At 38.7% G+C, this 21708-nt stretch overlaps 1 pseudogene; it reads left to right on the top strand.

Annotated features, from left to right (window-relative positions):
- The window catches only part of LOC144251427 (contactin-associated protein-like 3), a 191908-nt pseudogene that overhangs the window by 71393 nt on the left and 98807 nt on the right, over window positions 1–21708 (top strand).

Raw genomic sequence — 21708 nt, 5'->3', positions numbered from 1 at the left:
CCTTTGGTTCTGGTTCAACAGGTCACAAAATGAATAATTCACTTGGGTTTGCAGGTAGAAAGGGGGAAAAATATAGCCATGAGACCCATGAATCTTCCAAGGAGCTTAAGGGGAAAAAAAGAGAAGAAGAAGGAGGAGGAGGAGGAAGAGTTAGAAGCCTACTGTGAACCATGCCAAGGAAACATAAATGGTGGCTAAGAAAACATTAAGGTGCTCGAAAAGCGAAACACGAAGGGAACACTGATAAGAAGGCTCCAGGTACCTTTGACAAGGTGAAAGATAAAGGAAGAACAGTCTTTTACCTGAAGTCCCCATCCTTGGAGAAACTGAGACACTAAATATTTCTGGGACAGAAAGGAGAAGGGAGACTCTCGGTTACTGACACCAGCTTTGCCAGAGGTGCATTCTCAGAAACCAACCTAATGCAAAGATGTGTCTGGACAATGGGCCTCCACACCAAGAGGCCTAGCTAACACCTCCGGAACTTCAACCCATCATGTATTTGCCAATCCCTGGTGTAAAGAAGAGTCCTTCATCCCTGCCCTGACATCTTTGGCACTGTTGCCCTACCTACTATCATTGAGGTGAATGGGAATGAGTTAAGAATGAGTCACAAGGAGCCACAACTATTGGAGGGACTCAGACATTGTTTTCCATGCAAATTTCATATTACCTTAACTGTGTAATAACAAAATATAGGACCCAGTGTAGAGGTTGGCAATTTATGGGCCTGAATCTGATCTTATTCACTGATGGATTTCTTGGCATAATTATCATCTGATTATAACCAATCAGGAGAACCACAATAATCCTGACACTTATGGAGTCCTAAATATCCTTCTAAAGAAAACTATTAACCAATTAATTGCATTGGTTGTAGATGGTGAAATGTATCAGTTTGACATGGAAACAAGCAAAAAGAAGATTCCTTCCAAATTATGCATGGGAATAAAAAAACTGTAGATATAAGAATTCCATTTTGAGAGTTATTTCAATGTCAGATGTTCTTTATAAAAATAGAAAATCTGTTGCTTCAACATTTAAAAGGGAAAAAAATATAATATATATATATATATATATATATAATATATATAAAATTTGGTAAATTCAATTGTCATAATTGACTCATTCACCTAATCATCACTCATCTGTGGCAGGAAGCTTCTCTTCTGTGTGGGTGCAAACCACCCCTCCTAAACAATGAGGACAAGTGTTTGGAACAACCCAGCCCCGGTAGGCTGAAGAGGGAGAGGCAGACAGTCAGGAGTGCACAGAGTGCTCTTTATTGGGGGTCTTATGGACAGAAGCTCCATCTTGGGTGGCAGCAAAACCAATGCATCTCCACAATTTGGGTCAGAAGGAGGGGCATATGTATGGATTAGGACAAAAATTACTTCATGCAAACCAGAATGTTCCTGGCTTCTCTTAAGCTAATACCAAAGAACAGGGCTCATTCCTGCACCAGGGTCAGGTTCTGAAGCTCCACCTACCACTCTAATGGTCTTATCTATTTGTAGTTTGCTGCAAAACTATGCAGAACAAAACTGGCCAGCTTCCTCTGGGACCATGATTGTTATGACTCAAGATGGCTGTGGTCAGGTCAGACTGGATCCCCACCATTTGCAGCTGACGAAAAAAATTAAAAAATTAATAATAGTCTGATGGTTAGATTTATACTATGGGTTAGTGTCTATTACTGTTCATTTTTTTATATTTAATTCATCATAGCAATTTTTTTTACAATAAAATTTATCACATTCAGTAGATTTTTTTTAAAAGCCAAGAATGGATGTTCTGATATATATATATATATATATATATATATATATATATATATATATATATAGTTTTAATGTACATTGAAGATTATTTTAAAATTTTAGTTTCTGAAGTACATTAAGACAGAATTTTTAAAAATATGATTCAGTCTTAAAAGTGACTTTAATCCTTGGATCAGTAATTCTAAAACTTGGCTTTAGCTTGGAGGCACCAGAGGAGATCTAAAAGATACTCTCACCTCAATCCACTCCAGGAGACTGGGATTTAATTGGTCCGGTTGTGGATTTTTAACAGCCATCGAGTTCAACAAGGCTTGAGAACCACTAAACTAGATTGTCTATGTTACTTTAGTAATGCTTCCCCCCGCCCCCAAATCATATACAGTATATTAATAAAAATTATTCAAAGAAAATTCCAAATAGAATAAAAATTGCTTTTTCTCTGTAACTGAAATTCATACATGTAAATAACTACCCACTGTTCCTTCCTTCCACCATCTGAAATAAAAAACAAAAACAAACATAAATAACAACATAAAGATGGCGCCTTACTTGCCAGATATTAAAACATGCCCAAAGCCCATAAGAATCAATATGGTGTTGGGTCGGGTTTGGCCAGTTGGTAGAACAAAGCAAAGACATCAGAAAGATCCCAGTCTACTTGTAAGTTAGTAACAAGTTGTAGGGTTCAGCTCAGTGGAAAAATGGAGGAACTATCTCATAAATTCTTCTGGAAAAGACCAGTGTCCAGAAGGCAGAAAGTAAACCTGGCAGAAAGTATACCAAAATATGTAAATTTCAGGAAGATGAGAAACTAACAACAATGATAGCAATTCTTGGAAGAAAGTCTGTGTGATTATGCATAGAACTTGGTGGGGGGCATGAAACTTTCCTAACAAACTGGAAACTCAAAAGCTACCCAAGAAAACAGAGACATGATTGAGTATAAAAATTAATATCTTTATGCTAAACACACTATAAGCAAACTTTTTATGTAACTGCCTGAGCTGGAAAAAAAAATTTGGAATACTGTCAAAGTATAATTTTCCAAAAGCTAAACAAATATGAAGCAAGTAATTGTTGAAAAACCTTATGTCAAAAATGTAATTGACTCATTAATTAATGAGAAGATCAGTAAAATACTGAAATTGGTACAAAGTATATTTTGAGGAATGTTATTTAGGAAAGATCAAATGTTGTTCAGGAGAACAGTCAGAGTATGGAAATGTCCTGGTCATTGTCATCCATCAGAGGACTGGAAAATGGCGGACATAGAATAACTCCTATTGAATTAGATGATACCTTTGCTAATGCTGAGAAATAGAAAAGAGGAGATTTTCACACACACACACACACACACACACACACACACACACTCACACAAAGTCATCAGGATAGGTTTTTCCAATTATGATAATACTTACATTGGAAAATCAGACAAATAACATAGATTCAAGCTTTATCAAGTAGATTAGTTGATAACATTCTGGATTGAAAAAAAAAAAGCCCTTGTAAATCTGTGAAAAGTCTATCTTTCATTAGACAGAAGCTCCCTGAAGCTCTAAACATGAGCTTTTGTTTTATTTATAGGGAAATGTGTCCTTCTCATGTCCACAACCACAGGCCATCCCCATCACTTTTCTGAGCTCTAGGAGTGATCTGGCTCTGCCAGGCAACTCTGGGGAGGACAAAATATCTGTCACATTCCAGTTTGAACATGGAACAAAGAAGGACGTTTGCTGTTTGGTGAACTGTGGCATGGTGCGGGAAGTTTTCTCCTCTTTCTTAAGGATGGAAAACTCAAACTGAGCCTCTTCCAGCCAGGACAGTCATTGAGGAACATCACAGCAGGTAATGCATGTTCACATAAACCTTACAACCAACCAGAGGGGGAATCATTGTGTACTAAGTCAATACCTGAGATCACGAGACACCTAATGCTCTTATTTGGAGGAACAGGATGGCCATTTTCCTTGAGGATCTTCCAGACCGTTTATATGAGGGACATGTAGCCATTACTGTAGTGATTCTTGAACCCCAAATGATTATATACAAGAAAGGAGAACCCAGCGGCTCTGGAGGCTGAGGCAGGAGGATTGCAAATTCAAAGCCAGCCTCAGCAACTTAGTGAGGCCCTGTCTCTAAATAAAATATAAAAAGGGCTGGGGATGTGGGGATGTGGCTCAGTGGTTAAGATCCCCTGGTTCAATCCCCAGTACCAAAAAACAAAAAAAAAAAAAGGAAGGAAGGAAGAAGTGCACTTTTCTGCAGATCTACTCCTGATATATCAGAAAAATATGTCCTATACTTAAGCTCCATTTCCTGATAAACAGGTGCCCAGCCTCCATCCAGTAGAAATGCTGAGGGGACCTAGTGAAGCAGACACCACACAGAGATGTTCACTTTTCCGTTACTTTCCTCCCTTCTCCATCTCTCCTCCTCCCTCTGCCTGCTCTCCTGTTCTGCTATGGGGAGAGGTATTCTCTACACAGTAGGTAACTTGAAGCAGAGGAGGAGATCCACTGAAGCAGCCATGGGGATTCTGAGCCCTGGGTTCTTGCAATCTCAGGAAGGATCTCAGATGAATCACATGCAGGAGTCCATTTGGGAAAGTGAGAATAAGAGAGAAGTGTACAGCACAGATGCTGAATGGCTCAGACTGTCTCTGAAGAGAAGGGAGTGGCCTTACAGAACTGAGGATTTCTAAGGGGTTTGAGTTTTTTTGTCTTTGTTCTATTCTCTTGAACCCCCTTAAGTGGTTAATTATGTGAATTAAGTAGAAGGGAACTTGATGTCAGGGTCACAAGGAGTCATAACATGGTTTTGGTGACAAGGGAGGGTCCTGGCCACCTGATTACAAGAGATGGTGGTGGCATGGTCTGGAACTGGGAGTTCCATTAAGGGATTATAATTAACTGTGGTTGGAGAAGGTTCTGGAACACCAGGCCCATCTCTCTGGAGCTTATCTGCTTTGATGAAAGTTCCCCCTGACTTCAAGCTAGACTTCCCTGAAGGGATTATAATTATGTATGGGTTGGCGAAGGCTGGACAGTTTGTCCCCCAGCCCTGCCATTTTGCAGAAGGCTGCCTGCCCAGTCAGGCTCCCTGTGGCCTCAGTTTGGGGACTCATGGAGTTTTCTTAGTGATGTGTCTGAGGTCTTCCCTGTTTCTTACTGCCTTCTGTTGTTCTTCCCCTACCCACTGGCTCATGGCCGACTCACCTACCAGACAAATTGATAACTGTTGCCTTGTCCTGAAAGATGCCAGCAAATACCAGGAGTCCTTACCCTTTTGCTGAAGGCTGAACCATTTTCAAGACACCCTGTGTTCAGGGAAGAATCCCAGCAATTCAAAAATCACAGAAGTCCCTAAGCCTCCACTATTTTCCCCTTGTGAAGTGGAAACCTTAGTCTTCAAAGAAGGAACAACAATAGGAAGGAAATCTGGTTTTATTAGCACAATGGTTATCCCCCCCCCCATTGGGCCCCCTTTTTCCCATCTCTGTCCCAGGACCTGTTTTTGTTGGGCAGATGCTTTCCCTGCTGGGTTAGGGGCTCAAATCCTCAGGAGACAAACCTAGCAGTAGATTTGACACTGATCTGCTGTGTGGTGTGGGCAAGTTTGGTAACTACAGGGATTATTAAATTTTCCTGATTGGATTTGCAAATTTAGGACAAGATCTGAGTCCTGAATCCTTGTCATGCCTAAATCGGCCTCAGGGCTTTTCTTAAAACAGGAAGGGAGTTTAAACAAGAAGAAGGGGCAAAGGGTCATTTTTCATAAGGCCAGGTGATTATCAGGCCCCAAACAGATTTCTTTCAGCCTGAGACACACTTGACTGCTGCTGAATATTGCTTATGAAAGTCGGATTTTGAGACCTATGAGGAAGGAATTTAGAAGGTAGGGCCTTATTTCAATACTTCTGGAATAATCCAGCAAGCACAAATATTAGAATCTGTATCTACCCTCCCTCTGATCCCAGAAAAATTACTGGAGATAAAACAGAGGTATTCAGATTGGATATGTATTCTTCATCTTTTGAAAATGCAAAGCTATTTTCTGTTTCCTCACAAAGAGCATTCCCCACAATACACAAACATATGTCAAAGATCAACTCATTCACTAGTAACAGAACCCATTCTGAGGAAATAAAAATGAGATCACCTGCCAGTTTAGTGAATCTTCTTCACAAAGAGAGAAAATAATGAAATGATCTTATTATTGAATAAGTATTAAACCAGACTTCGATGCCCATCTCAGTGATTGCTATCAAGACGATAAAAAAAGAGAAAGAAATCTCATCCATCTCTGTAGCCAACCAGATGTCACCCATTACACATAAGTCCTCAAGGTTAAAAAAAATCTAATAAATAAGCCAGGCTCAGTGGCACATGCCTATCATCTCAGCTGCTCTGGAGGCTGAGGCAGGAAGATCACAAATTTGAGGCTAGTCTCAGCAACCTAGGGAAACCCTGTCCCAAAATAAAAAAAATAAAAAGGGCTTGGGATGTGGCTCAGTGGTTAAGCTCCTCTGGGTTCAATACCCAATGCAGGAAGAAAAAAAAAGAAAAGAAAGAAAGAAAAATCCAAGAAACAAGACCATGTAAAAGTAGAAGGGAACCATCAATGAAGAGGAACAGGATGTGGGAGGAGAGGTGATGGTGTGTGGGAATGTCCAAAACATGTCACCTTCATGGGAGAATGTGATGCCCACTACTCAGTATAATTAATATGCTCTAATAAAGAATTTCCTACCAAGAAAAGATAACTCCTATTCAAGTAAGAGGACCCAACAGGGCCTTTTGCTACAATAGCCCATACTAAATTCCTCTGGTAGATGGGGAGACCTCTGTAAAGACTCCTTGTTTTATCCAGAAGAAAACTACAGCCCTTCCCTCTTTGACAAGCAGGTAAGTCACAAGGTGGGGCCAGCACCCTGGTTAAACCCCCACACAGACATCTACAAATCTACATGTCAAAGAAATGTCTCCAGGACCCCAAGAAAAAAAATGTCCAATGTCCTTAGGTTGTCAAATTACAAAAAATCTAAATCGAATTTTTATAAGTTTTTTTAATAAGATTCCTAAAGTTATTTTAAAACTAAGTATTTTTTTTCTAAATCTACATACACATCAAAGAGGCAGAGGAAGAATTTACACGTTTTCTAAAGGAAATGTTCTAAGAAAAGGGTGCGCAAGTGAAAGTTTTTGGCATTAAGGAAGTTTTTGTTTGTGTGTTGCTGAGACTGGCTTTGAACTTGTGATTCTCCTGCCTCAGCCTCCCCAGCCATCGGGATTACAGGCATGTGCCACTGTGGCCAGTGATTTATGTTTTACACCAGGAAAGCCAGTTCAAAAAAGAACTCCAAATGCTTCACATGTATAGTCAGAAAAAGGAATCCTGAAATGAAATTGCACATAAGTGCAAATCTAGCAAAACTGGTCAGTGTCCAAAGGACAGCAAAGCCCTGTGTTCCTTCCTTGAACTGCGTATGTGTCTCTGAATAGATCTCACATGCATTGCTCTCTGTTCTCCACAAGTCAGTTTCTGTCCCAACACGGTTGTAAAATACCTAGTCAAAAATAGAGAGTTATAAAATCAGCTTAATTCTTTTATTGAAAAGATTCCCAGCCACCTCTTTGGTGCATTTCAAAGTCTGTTCAGATTTTTTCCTTTAGTAGTTAGACATTATTGCTAACATGTTGCATGTTTCCTAGATGTGGCAAAGTGCTGAGCAAGCGTTTTCTCCAGTTCTGGTTTGCACTCTAACAAGAATTAAATACAATCAAAGTCCTTACATCACACCCACACACCCACCACTTTAGCTGATGGATTTGGGAGAGTGACATTGTGCTTCCAATTTAGTTGTTGACAAGAGATCATCTTCACATGCAAACATATTTAAAAAAGCATCTCTGTTGTAGAACCTTACTTCATTAATTTAAGATTTCTCATTAAAATGTTCATAAATTCTGTGTATGATTTCCTTGGATATAAATTATGGTCAAAGACCAATTATAACCTAACAGTAAAAAAGAAATTATTTGCAGGATAAATGATAAACTTAAAAAAATTACACCAAATTTACTTTCATTTTTCAAAAGATATTTTTAGAGAGGGCACTGTCAGGATTTTACATAGCTATAAAAAGAACATGTCAAGGATTTTATTTAACTCATTAGTTAGTGAAGGAACCAGATGTTATAACAAATTCAAAGGATAATTCAGAGGATGACAGATAATGTAAGCAGAAAGTGACAATGAATTTACGTATAATATAAAACTAGTCTGTTTCCTGGGGTGGGACTAGGGGGGAGGAGGAAGGAGGTCAGTTGGGTTTCCACCAAATTCATTTGCATGTCTGGGGACAACCATCTTTCACTTAATTTGACTTTTCTATGGTTTTAACAGTAGCAAAGGAACTCAAAGAAGGTAAAAGGCACAGAGATGCACAGTATCAAAGGAACCCAGAGATTGTGTTTAGACAGGGCCTGTGTTTACATTGAGGACATTAGTCATCTGGTGTGTTTCAAAGTACAGTTTTTCCTTATTACTCTTAGTATTTCTGTTTCTGCTTCACATATCACTGAAGGTTAAAAGGGAAAACTGGAATATTAACATTAATCTTTAAAATATAAGAACCACACTACATTTGAAATGCTAATAATATATTAACTTTTTTTTAAAAAAAGTATTTGTGGCAAGGAAATAAAATGAGCAAGAACCATTTTAATAATTAGCAGGCTTCCTAAGATCATCATCTAAAATGTTAAATGTATTACAAAAATTCCTAATAACCTAGAGGTTAATAGATTTGACTCCTTAAGATTTTTGCCTAATTTTGAAACACCAATGAAGTATTCACATAATAGGCTAATTTCACTTTTAATCCATTTATTGGCACATATCTTTGACATATTACTTAATGAAAGAAAATAATAGACTAACTCTAGTGATTATAAATACTTAGTGCTTAAAGTTGTCATCAAATAATTTATCATGCTATCATATTATTTCAAAATAATATGATATAATAATACGGATATAAATGTAAATATATAAAAATGGTGTACTTACATGTAAGGTATACCTCTAGTGACTTCCTAAGCATTTTAAATCAAATATTAAATAAAAGAAGGTACAATGGTGTCTGCAATTGTAATGCTCTCATTCAGAGAACACAGGGACATATGTTAAAGATTTTAGCTGGGGTTGTGGCTCAGTAGTTGAGTGCTTCCCTAGCTTGTGTGAGGCACTGGGTTCGATTCTCAGCATTACATATAAATAAGTAAAATGAAAGGTCCATTGACAACTAAAAATAAAAATAAATTTAAAAAAGATTTTATTTAGCTCATTAGTTACAAGGAAACCAGTAAGATGAACCAATCAGTTCAAAGGAGAGTTTCAAGTACCATGCATACTGGTTGACAAGGAATGACAAAATGAGTTTACAAACAGATACAACTTCAGCAATAACTAATTATTGTATCTCACAGGCACAATAATTTGCATTTCTGTGGACAAAAAATCATTTTGCATTGCCACCAGTTTTGCTCAACTATTCTGAAATCCCTCAAACAGTGAAAGCAGGTTGACCTTGATGGATGCACTATAGTGGGTGCTTAATGACCTTTTTTCCCATTCAAGACTTTTACAGTTTTTCTTTACTTTTCTTTTTTTTTTTTTTGTACCAGCGATTAAATTTAGGGCCATCAAACCACCACTGAGCCACATCCCCAATCCTTTTATTTTTATTTTTATTTTTTTATTTTGAGACAGGTTCTCACTAAGTTGCTTATGGCCTTGCTAGGTTGCTAAAACTGGTCTTGAACTTGTGATTCTCCTGCCTCAGCCTCCTGAGTCACTGGGATTGTAGGCATGTGCCACCACACCTGGCTACAATTATTATTGACTTAATTTCAACAACTATCTCCTGATTCTTTGAGAATATTTTTATTAGATTTAGTGAAGCAAGTAAATATTCCCTTTGAAGACTGAACCTTATAAACTGCATTTTGAATCCCATGGGTAAAGACTTTGGGCATGTATGTCTGATCATTAAATTCAAGGTGCTACTTTAAGCACATTATCAGAATTTATTAAGTGACTCCTTAGAAGGAGTAATATTTTTCACCTGTGTGCTCTGGTCAAAATAAATGAAATCCTTTCATTAAAGAAAGGTGGCTAATTTTTCCTTTTGCCCGTGATACATCAACATGTAAATACTGCTCTCTCTGGACTGATTCAGTGGTCTGAAAAATTGTTTTCAAGTGTTTACAAAGTTTATAATTCATCCTTGCCTTTCACCGACCTTCCCTCCAGGTGCTGGGCTCAATGACAGGCAATGGCACTCTGTGTCCCTGTCTGCCAAATAGAACCACCTGAGTGTGGTGGTGGACAGTGACATGGCTCTCCAACCTCTGGTGATGGGGCTGACTGGTTCCAGCAACACCTATTATTTTGGAGCTAAGTGAAGGCAGGTCAACTACAGGGGACAGTGGAACCATCTTTATCTTTGCTGCCCTGCCTGCATCCAGGGTCTCTTGTCAATTTAAATCAGTTCATATTAAGAAATGATCTCTCTCCTTCTATAACATATCTAAAAAGTTTAATTTTTTAATCTTACTGATACAAAAAGCAATCCTTCTAGTAATTTTACTTACTGTTTCAATGACCTCATAATTTCACATAATGTTAAAATAAAATACATGCTAGCTACACACATTAAACTGGAAACAAGTGGAATTTTTTTCAGACAGCAAATGTCATAAGCAAATTCTCTACAACAGATGATTTTAGACTTCTAACAGCTTTTAAAAATCAAATAAATCAGGCTGGGGTGTGGCTCAGTGGTAGAGCACTCAGCTAGCATGTGCAAAGCCCTGGTTTCTATCCTCAGCACCACATAAAAATAAATAAATAAAATAAAGGTATTGTGTCCAACTACAACTAAAAAAATAAATATTAAAAAATCAAATAAATCATATTGACCAAAGTCATTGGCTTACTTAAAATCTTATGATACATATACTTCAACTCATATTAATTAATCATTTTTACAGCTCAGTATATAAATGGATAAATAGATATTTTTTAATATGAAGGGAGTAATAGGAAGTATAAAATATATTGTAAAGAATTTTTTGAGCATCAGAAATAATAAATAAAAATGAAGAAATAGGACACAAGTATACTAAATGTAGCCATAGTGCAATTGGTGCAAAGGGCCAGATATTTATATCCTCCCTAAATCCATATGGTAAAATCTTAACTTTGGGAGGATAATTAAGTCATAAGGATGGAAACTCAAGAATGGGATTGGGATCCCTCATAAAAGGACCCAGAAACTTCTCTTGCCCTCTTTTGGCTCTGTGAGGACCCATCAGGAGGGTGGCCACCTGTGAACTATAAAGCAGGCCCTCTGCACACCACGTCTCCCATCGCCCTCATCTTGGACTTGCCCCTCTCCAGAACTGTGGGACCTTAAATAGCCTCAGTTGGTGGTGTTCAGTGTCGCCATCTGAACTGATTTAGGCATCCGATGGACAGCACAGATCTATTATTAGGAAGGAAAGTTTGCTTTTTTATAAAATGTTTTTTTATTAAAAGAAACAGCGATATCATGGATCCTAGATGCTTCTGTGAGATGTGATGTGCCTTCCAGATTAGGCTAGTATACCCGTAACGCCAAGGGAAGAGAAACAGGTGAGGGAGCCACACAAAGGAGCACAGATACCCGTGCATGGCAGGACTGTCCCCATGTCACAGTGACACCACCTATGGGAAAAGAAACTATGGGAAAGAAAACTCATTCTGGAGTAAGAGAGCTTTCAACCCAGGAGGAGATTCCAGGGAAATGTGGACGCACTTCTCACCATACAGTTAGTGGATACCCCAACACCCAGGGCCACTTAACTAATGCAACCATGTGTGGTTCTCACTGGAGTGCTTCACAGAACTACATCACCCTCCTTTCTTTTTCTTTCCCTTTTTAATTTTGAGGTTCTGGGGATCAAACCCCAAGGCTTGTTCATATTAGGTGAGCATCCTACCACTGAGCTATACCTCACCCATCACCCATCCCTCCTTTCCTACAAAATGAAGAATCATATGTACTCAGAAATATAGACCTAGTAGAAAAACTCTTTTGCATACATTCCACAATTGCCTTCTAATCCATCTGTGTGTGTGTGTGTGTGTGTTTCACATTGAACATGTACATTTTCAAACAAATAACCACATATATTCAAAGACTTCACTAAGCTGTTTTGTGCCACAGAGTGTATATTTATACTGTTACAGTAAATTTAAATAACTTAGAAAAATCCCTGAGCAAACAAAGCTAGTTAGGCTTCATAAGTGACCTTAACCGTGTTTGATTTGCAAACATAAGGCAAAATTTAACTTGGTTTATTTCTTGTAAATGCCTGTCTTTCAAAAATTCAAAACTGATGTTAATAGATCAGAAGCCACCAACAAACTTATATCCACAGGGATTTTCCAGCACGGTATACCAAATAGGCAGTTGTATAACCAAACAATCGGTGTGCCTGTGTGTGTGTGTGTGTGTGTACAGAAAGCAGATGCTCACTTCCATGTTTGAGGACAAAGCCTTCCCATTCCACCCTCATGGCAGAATCAACTCCCTTTTATAGCTGCCTCACTCGAAAATTGCTCTTAGCTCAAATAAAACACTTCGCATTTTACTTTTCCTCAATTTACCTCTTAACAGTTGTACATATGTATCTATAGTTAGATGTTCCACTTCTCTGGGTAAACAAAAGGAGTTTCAGTTTCAAGACATCAAGGAATTAGCATCTTGATTGATCTTGAATGGATGATAATATAAGGAGCCCTCTAAATAAATAAATAGAAAATGCCGCTACACATGCCAAACTTTGGGACCATGCTCAGTTAGCTTTAGGAATGGTGGTCCAAGATTGTTAGCCATCTGAGGAGTTTTGCATGTTGAGGATGAGGCTAAATTTAAGATTTCCAAGTATGAGTTACAAGATACCCCTTACGTCTGCTCTCAAAAGATGTGATATTTTCAAATAATTATCTCTAATAAAAAAATTTTCCAACCAAGTGCAGATGAACAACAAACTGTTCAGGGATACTCTGTGAAGATGAGGACAAAAATATGTATAATGAGAGCAGATGACAGAATTGTGATCCAAGTGGCTTTGTTTGCACAACTGTTAGCCCAGATGGAAAAGGTCCAGAGAGAATCCACCAAACAGACAATAGGAAATGTGAAATGGGACACTTTCTGAGAACGTGTGCTCATACCCGTTCCCATTTCCTTCAGAAAGATTTGATGTGTCTCAATAGACAACTACATGAAAGCCAACGGCATTTCATGAAGGAATGTGTGAACATCTTGGGTGGGCAAAGCTCCCCCCAGAGCTGCCCTTATCCCTGGAAGCCATGAACATGTTACATGGTGGAAAAGACTTTGCAGATGTAATTGAGGTTACAGACCTTGACATGGGCACATTGCCCTGAATTCTCCAGGCAGGCTCAATGGAATCTTAAGAGCACTTGGGGATTTTACTCTGGTTGGTGGCAGAGAAGCCCAAGGGAGGTGTGACAGAAGAGTCAGGCAGATTAGAAATAGACGTCTGTGCTGTTGCTGGTTTAGAAGATGGGTCCAGCAATGTGACTAAGAAAACAGACAGCCAGAAGGATCCAAGAGGCCCCTGCTGACCAGTAAGGAAACTGGATCTCATTCCTACAACTCCTCAGTCTTTCAACAGAAAGTTAAAATGTCAGAACAATGGTTTTGTTCTGTTTTATTTAAATGATGGGTGTCCTCAGAGCTAACATAAGAACATGAGCATGAGCCATAGAGCAGACAAAGTGTTAGAAATGGTGAGGCTGAACCTTTGATCCAAACATATAGGAAGTGTCAGTAACCGTTTGAAATAGATACGCAGCAACCACAACCCAAGTGGGCATGTGCACAGGTAAAATCCTATTTTCTTCAGAGGTGATGAGATGGGTTGGCTTGTCCCTCCCTCAGATTCACAGGGAGCTCAGACTATGACAGTATCTGGAAATAGGTCTTCCCTGGTGAGGGTGGAGCAAGTCATGCTCTGTTGGTGGGAATGTAAATTAGCACAGCCAGTAGGGAAGACAGTGTGGCCATTCCTCAAGAGACTAGAACCGGAGCTACCTATGACCCAGCTCCTGGGCTTATAGCCAAAGGAAATGCCATCTGTGTGTCAGAGACACCTGCACTCACAAGGGTGTCACACACTGTTCCCAACAGCCAGGATCTGGAATCCACCCAGTTGTCCATCTGCAGATAAATGATTTTTTTAAAATTGTATATAAACACAATGGAATAATGTTCAGGTGCAAAAAATCGTGAAATCTGGTATTTCCTATGGCATGGATGAACTTGGAGCACATTATGTTAAATAAGCAAGGCACAGAAAGACAAACACTGCATGATCTCACTTTCTTGTGAACCTAAAACAGCAAATCTCATAGAAGTTGAGAGTAGAATAATGGTGACTGGAGCCTGGGGGCAAGGATGAGCATAGTCAATGGGTGCATTGCATATCTCAAAATAGAGAGGAGATTTTAAATGTACTCACCCAGAAGAAATGATAAAAATTTATGGTGATGGACATGCTATTTATCCTGAGTTGATCATTCATTACTCAGTGTATACATGAATTGAAATGTCATATTGAAGTTCATAGATATGAACAAATTTACATAACAATAAAAAGTACAATTGATTTTTAAAAACTTAAATTTAAACAAATGAGGTCATTAAAATGACCTCCAATCTAATATGATAGGTGTCCTTATTTTTCAAAGCAATGGGGATAGCCAGGCAGGGTGGTACACATCTATAGTCCAGCAATTTGGGAGGTTGAGGCAGGAGGATTGCATGTTTGAGGCCAGCCTCAGAGATTTAATGAGGCCCTAAGCAACTTAAAATAAAATAAAAGATAAAAAGGGCTGGGGACATATTTCAGTGGTTAAGTGGCCCTGGGTTCCATCCCTAGAGCCAAAATAAAACAGGGAAATGAGAACACAGAGAAACACAGAGGGAGAACATCCAAAGAGCTAGAGATACTTGCTGCTTCCTCCTGGGCCCCAGCACACTACTGTGCAGCTGGCCTATGGAGGTCCGATTCAGGTCTCAGTACCCTGCTGCTGCCACTCTGCTAGGAGCCCCTTGACTTTTAAATTCTTTTAAAAAATATTTAGCAAAAATTATACACACACACATGTGTGTGTGTAAGGTACACATAATATAAATATACATCATGTACGGATTACCACTGTCAGATTAATTAACACATCCATCCTACTACTCTCAGTTACCACTTGTGTGTGGGAAGAGGACTAAGGACACTTAAAATCTGTTCTCATCAACTTCCCAGTAAATAATACAGCATTATTAACTACAGTCACCATGCTGGCTTTCTTTGTTTTTAATGGGGATGATGAAAAGATATTGGGAATTATGAACTGAAATGCATGTCTACCAGATAAGCTTCATTAAAGGGTCATGTGTGGGGACAATTTTAAACAGGCCACCCTTTATGGAGCTTCCCTTCATCATGCTGCTCCATAGGACAGTCACATGATAAATGATCATGATTATTTTTTTTCCTGTTTTATTGCATGGTACATATGTTTCCCAGAGCCTTGGCTTCTCTAGAATATCTTAGGTATTTCTTTCATCTGATAAATGAAAAGCTTGTTTTGTCCAAAGTGACTAATAGTTTAACTTTACCAGTGATTGCAACTTTCCTTTATTGCCAAGGAATAAAAAGGGAAACGTTTTACTAAATCAAGGAACATGGCAGCCTTTCCTAAGCAGAATATCTGCCGGCTCTTTGAGTGCAGCGAGAAAACATCACAGCCTTGGAGAGGGAGCTCAGAGAAGGGAGGCTAAGGAAGGTGTGATAAATCTTCATCTTTGGGATGTTCACATGGAAGGTCCTCATGTCATTCAAATTGCCAATAGTAAGACGTACTTGCCAATCAGTGATCCGGCTGCTGATGGCATCAGGACAGCTTCACATCTTGCCACTTTCTTCCTGGAGTTGTTTTGATGGAGAGAATGCAATATGAAAGGAAAATTCATCCTTAAAATTGACAGCAAGCCCATATATCATTCATACCATAGTTCCAACGTGGACCATCCTGTGAGCACCTTCAGTGAGAGTGCAGGACGCTGTCCACCTGTGAAGCTCTGGTTTTTCTCTTCCCTTCCATTCTGAGGAGTGCACATCTGATCAAAGTTGCTTTAGGATGTTGCTTCATGTGATAGATTTTATAACAACCCTAAGGGGCAAATTATTTTGCAAATAGTCAATAAAGCCAAGAACTATCACTTTAAAAGTAAGGGTTTATGAAGCTCTGACAGGTAGGAGGGAAAATGCCATCCAAACTCTTTATGATATCAAATAAAATTAACTACAGGAGATTATTTGTCAAACAGTGAATATTGTATCACCACTTACAGTTTAACATTCTGCCTGTGAGTTAGAATAATGCTCAGGCATTCAAGAGCACATTTCTATAAATATATATGTGCTAATGTAATACATGCTTGTTACTTTTATTTATGTCATAATAGTATTTATTTTTACCAAGATCATTACAAAAATATTTAGAAAATATTTAATATTTTTCAAAAGAATGTACCTATCCCATTATATGAATATACCTATCTTATTTATTACCTCTGCTCTTCAATTTGACTATTGTTAGACAATTGTCCTCTCTGCTTTTATCTTTTTATAAAATTATATAAAAATTACTTTTATAAATATTCTTGAGCTTGTCTGTTTTTTTTTTAGTAAATTTTGAATTTTCTCTATGCATGTCTATTTAACTGAATTTACCCATTTGAATGTAAACCTTGGAAAACAATAGATTTAACCATTTTTACAATGTGAAGTGGCTAAGTTGAATTGATGCACATGAATTAGAAATAGATCATTTCTTAACATAGAAACAGCCTCTGGTACAGCTAATGTTCATTACCCAGTTTAATACATTGAAGACCACATGATCCTATTACTACTACTACTACTACTACTATTGCTACTACTGAATATTGAGCCCAGGAGTGTTCTCCCACCTACCACCTAAGCTACATCCCCAGTCTCTTTTATTTTGTATTTTTGAGACAGGGTCTCTAAGTTTCTGAGGCTGGCCTTGAACTTGTGATTCTCCTGCCTCAGCTTCCCAAGTTGCTGGATTACAGGTATGCACTCCAGTGCCCAACTCCAGATTCTTCTCAAACATTGTGCATTGCAAGCTTTAAGAGGATTTTATTCCATTCCATTCATTGATTGAATTAATTCCTTGATTTCAATAAAAAGAATCTTCATTGCCTGTTCTTTGAAATTGTACAAGTGATTGATAACATAAAGTCAAAGACAGATGAATGAAAACCACCTATGTTCTGTAATCATTCTTTAATTCTTTTTTCTTCAAGCAATTGTTGAATTACGTTTGACACTTTGAGGTTTTATTTGAATTATAGTTCTTGAGTAATGCACAGATGTTAAATAATCCATGATAAAAAGCTAGAAAATAAATGTACCTTTGGTCACACTGGTAAAATAAAGAAATAAATTCCAAGTTACAGATCAATCTAGAACCCATAGAGCTATGGCATTTACTTTTTTGGGGGGGAGGTACTAGAGATTGAACCATTAAGCCACATCCCCACCCCTTTTGTGTGTGTGTGTTTTATTTAGAGACAGGGTCTCACTGAGTTGCTTCAGGCCTTGCTGAGTTGCTGAGGCTGGATTTGAACTCATCATCCTCCTGCCTCAGCCTCTCAGGCTGCTGGAATTATAGGCATGCACCTGGCAATACCTAATATTTAAATGATGGAAAAAATAAAGAAATTAGATTCCATAAGCTTGAAAAGAATAATGCTGTGCAATCAACACAAACAAGTTATTTTTTAAAAAATAGGGCAAATAATAAAAAAATTTCAAAAGCTAAAATCTCATGAAACACAACCAAAATTATTAATTTGATTTATGATTTGTTTGGCATTATGCTGTTAAGAAATGAGGCACCCATTTCATATTCACAAGTTAAAATATTTACTGAATCAGAATTAGAACATCTAAGACCCATGACTTATTATATAGGCCAAAGCAAAGATTTTTTTCATATGTTTAAAATGTTGTTAAGGAAAAGAAAAAGCAAGGAGAATATTTGATAGAGATCATATTGTGCTCCTCAGAACCTTAAGCATTACTACCTGGCCTCCTACAGAAAACATTTGCAGACTCTTGTTTTAGATAAATGCCTTGTAATTTGATTCTGCAACAAGTCCCTTTGTAATGCTTTCCTTTCTTTAATAGTAGTGTGCACTTCTATCCCTTCTCTTAATCTGGCAACACGTGAATCTAAGTTCCATTATCAAGTTATGTCCTGTAGCTCAGCAGATGGTGGGAGAGTTTAGATCACTAATTTTCTACATGTTTGAATTTATGTGTGGGTAATATTGCCTAATTCAAATCAAAGTTGTGGTCTTGCTCATACTTATCAATGTAAGTATTTCTCTTCCACAAAGCCCACACAGTCAAGGTAAATTATATCATAAGCATCACCATTTGTACGTTAGTTGATGGGTGTGATGAGACTTTTAACATTTAACTTATTATATTGGAAATGATCAAGTGTCTGTTTAATTTCTGTTCACTCATGGAACAGCCTATACTGTTCTTTTATTTGTTATTATGAGCCCTATAAGTGAGATGTCTCCTTTTTCTTTTTGTACTAAGTTGTTAACACTAGAATGTAGTCTTTGGTTATATATGTGACTAAAGCACTAAATACTGTTAGTAGAAAAGCCAATCTAAATATTTCTGTTCAGTCAACATAAAACTAGTTTTAAAATATTCTCAAATGCACACACATTCTAACACACAAAAACACCTCCAGGGTAGATATTAAACATGTTTAGATACATAGGAGCATCCAACTATATTTTTAAGTAGCATTTTCCACACTTCACAAATACAGAGGCTCTTACATGAAATATGGGCTATGACTTGACTTATTTTAACTTCACCTTCATTTTAATTTCTCTTACTAATGCTACATGATGCCAAAATTTATTATTTCTTCTTCGATGAAATTTTAAAAGTCAAACATCTCTTCTTTTTGATGTGCAATAATTCCTTGTCATGAATTTAAAATCTTAATCACCCCCCCGACTTTTTAAACTTCTGAATTCCAGGTATTATCCGACATTTGATCAACTCTGACTTGTGTCCTTCTCACCTATCTAGTGAGTGATGTAATGTGTCACCTCCTATCAAAATTCATTCTTCAAGAATCCATAAACAGGGAAGCTATAGTCCTCAGAATAAATGCTGTGGACTAGCTTGGTGACGTTGTGGATTTCCTCCTGTCTTTGTCTCTGTGTGCAGGCTGTCCCGACAACAGCTCAGGCTCTGGATGTGCAAGTCCTCTGGGAGGGTTTCAGGGGTGCCTGAGGCTCATCTCCATTGGTGGCACAGTGGTGGATCCCATCTCAGTACAGCAGGGGGCGCTGGGGAGTTTCAGCGATCTTCAGATAGACGCCTGCAGCATCACCGACAGGTAGGGGCCTCCTGGGTCATCTCAGCAGGTGCCTCCAAAGCTAAAAGGAAAAAAAGGCAGACGCATGGGGGAAAAGTGAATTTCATTCTCTTATTCTCTCTTTTTATCTACTATCTTTCTGCAGGGAATAAAATAGTCATATTACAGTGAGGATTGAAAACCTTCATTTTTAGTTGTATAAACTGTGTTTTTCGAATGATAGCATTTTATAAAAAGGCGTATGTATACCTTAGTAATTTTAATTAAAAATGGCCCCATGTTACTGGGCTCTTAGTCATCAACCCAGTGCTGGCCACCATGCCACTTGTGGGTGGCCATGCTGAGGGGCAGTGTGTCTGGACAAGTCACTGTTGTTTTCATTTGTGGTGTCAGCTACCAAATACCAAATCTCTTCCATGGAGCAGATATGAAGTAATCTCTGGAACTTAACCACAGAGGTTGGTGAAGAGAGTTGTGTAATGACAAACTCAGTGAAAGATGGAGACTACAAGAAAAATATTTTAATTTTTAACAATTAAGCATTCACACAATTCACACTGCTAGTTATTATGCCTTATCTCTATTACTCTTTTGGTTGAAAAGTTATAATCACTTAGAAGAATGATATTTCTCTGTATGAAATGCCTTATTGCCTTCCCCTTGGCATGTGCCATCAATAAATAAATGCAGATTATGACACGTAACTATAAGTGTGGAAACATCACATGGTACCCCACAAACCTATACAGCTTTAATGTCAATTAAAATAAAATAAAGCCAAGAGTTAATGCTATAGATTAAAAATTAAATGTTAATACAAATTGTAGAATGTCCAAACTTACTGCCTTCTACTTCATCAGTAGTTCGTTAGTCATTCTGCTTTAAACATTAGCCATAAAACTGTCTTCTCCCCCTAAACTTGTTTCAGTTTACAAAGCATAGTGATATTTTAAAAGAACATAATTTCTATGGATTGAAATTTTCACTACTTAAGAACTTGATTTAACCAAGAATAATTTCCCCCTTGAAACTTCTGTTGATTTGTAGGAAAACAGCGAGTCAAAGAGGAAGAGTGTATCACAAAACAATTGTCCCAATAACTCTTACTTTTGCCTGTGGGGTTGGAATTCTTGGCAGAGACTTAGGACTGCGTGGATGAGACCAGGCTGTGTCATGGGGATGGTGGTTGGGAGCCGGTCACCTGTGTCTGGAGACATGCCATGGAGCTGGTCACCTGCTCTTTGGGTGCCAGCTCACCAGGCAAGATGCAGGACCCTCAGCCAACAGAGGCTCACGGGGAGGTATCCCAGGGCTCTCACTGTGAGGACTGAGGTCAGTCAGCTCAGCTGTGATGCAAGTGTGTGATTTTTCTCCTTTTGTAAGTCACTGATATCTTGTCAAGGACCCGAGATGTGATCTGTTCACATCTTATCTGTTGTGAAGTGCTACGGTTTGGATGTGTTAATGGCTTCAGGAAGTGGGGCCTAGAGGGAGGAAGTTAGGTCACTGGGGGCATGCCCTGGAAGGGGAAGTTGGGACCCACCCCTTCCGTGCTGGGGGCACCGGCAGGTAATCCCGTGATCTCTTCTTCCACAACCCTTTCAGTTTCCTCGAAGGATCCCTTCGAAGCCCCTGGAGACTCCTGCCAGTGTCCACATGATAGCTTCCTGCCTGGCCTTGGTCCTCCAGCCACAAGCAGGAGGTCTCACTTCCCTCCTCCCCTCCCCTCTCCAGCTCCTGCTCTGGGCCCCTGCAGGCAGGGCCAGGTCCTAGCTCCCCTGCACCTGCCTTTCCAATACACACTGCTTTTCCCCTCGAATCCTTGGCCTCCAAGTTCTGGGCCTACAGTGCAACATTCTCAGCCATGGGACAAGGTGGGCAGGGGCAGATCCCAACCCAGCCTCTGGGAGGCCACCATTTGTCCCTGGAATCTCCACGCTATGCTTAGAAACTTGCCCGTTGACCCAGCACCCTTCTCCAAGTTCTTCTAAGAACTTGGAGGCCAGTAGGCTGGAACAGCCTCACAGCTTTACAGTGGGATGCAACAGAATACAGAAAGCTCTGAAAGTGTGAGAACTTCACTGTGTTCTCTATCATGATTGTGTTGGCTATTCGGGGTCCCCAGAGACTCCCCATGTACTTTAGGATAAATTTTTCTATTTCTAAAAGTAAAAATTTAAAGCCATTGACAATTTTATAGATATTGCATTGAATCTATGATAGATCTTAACATTGTTAAATCTACCATTAATTTATCACCCATTCTAAATCTAAAGGGCCACACGTGGACCTAAGTTAAATGTTCTTCACGATTCCTGGAGCTATGTTGCATTATGATGGA

Source organism: Urocitellus parryii (genome assembly GCF_045843805.1).
Source record: "Urocitellus parryii isolate mUroPar1 chromosome 13 unlocalized genomic scaffold, mUroPar1.hap1 SUPER_13_unloc_3, whole genome shotgun sequence".
In the NCBI taxonomy this organism is placed as follows: Eukaryota; Metazoa; Chordata; class Mammalia; order Rodentia; family Sciuridae; genus Urocitellus; species Urocitellus parryii.
Note: the sequence above shows the minus strand (reverse complement) of the source record. Positions and strands in the feature narration are given on the sequence as shown.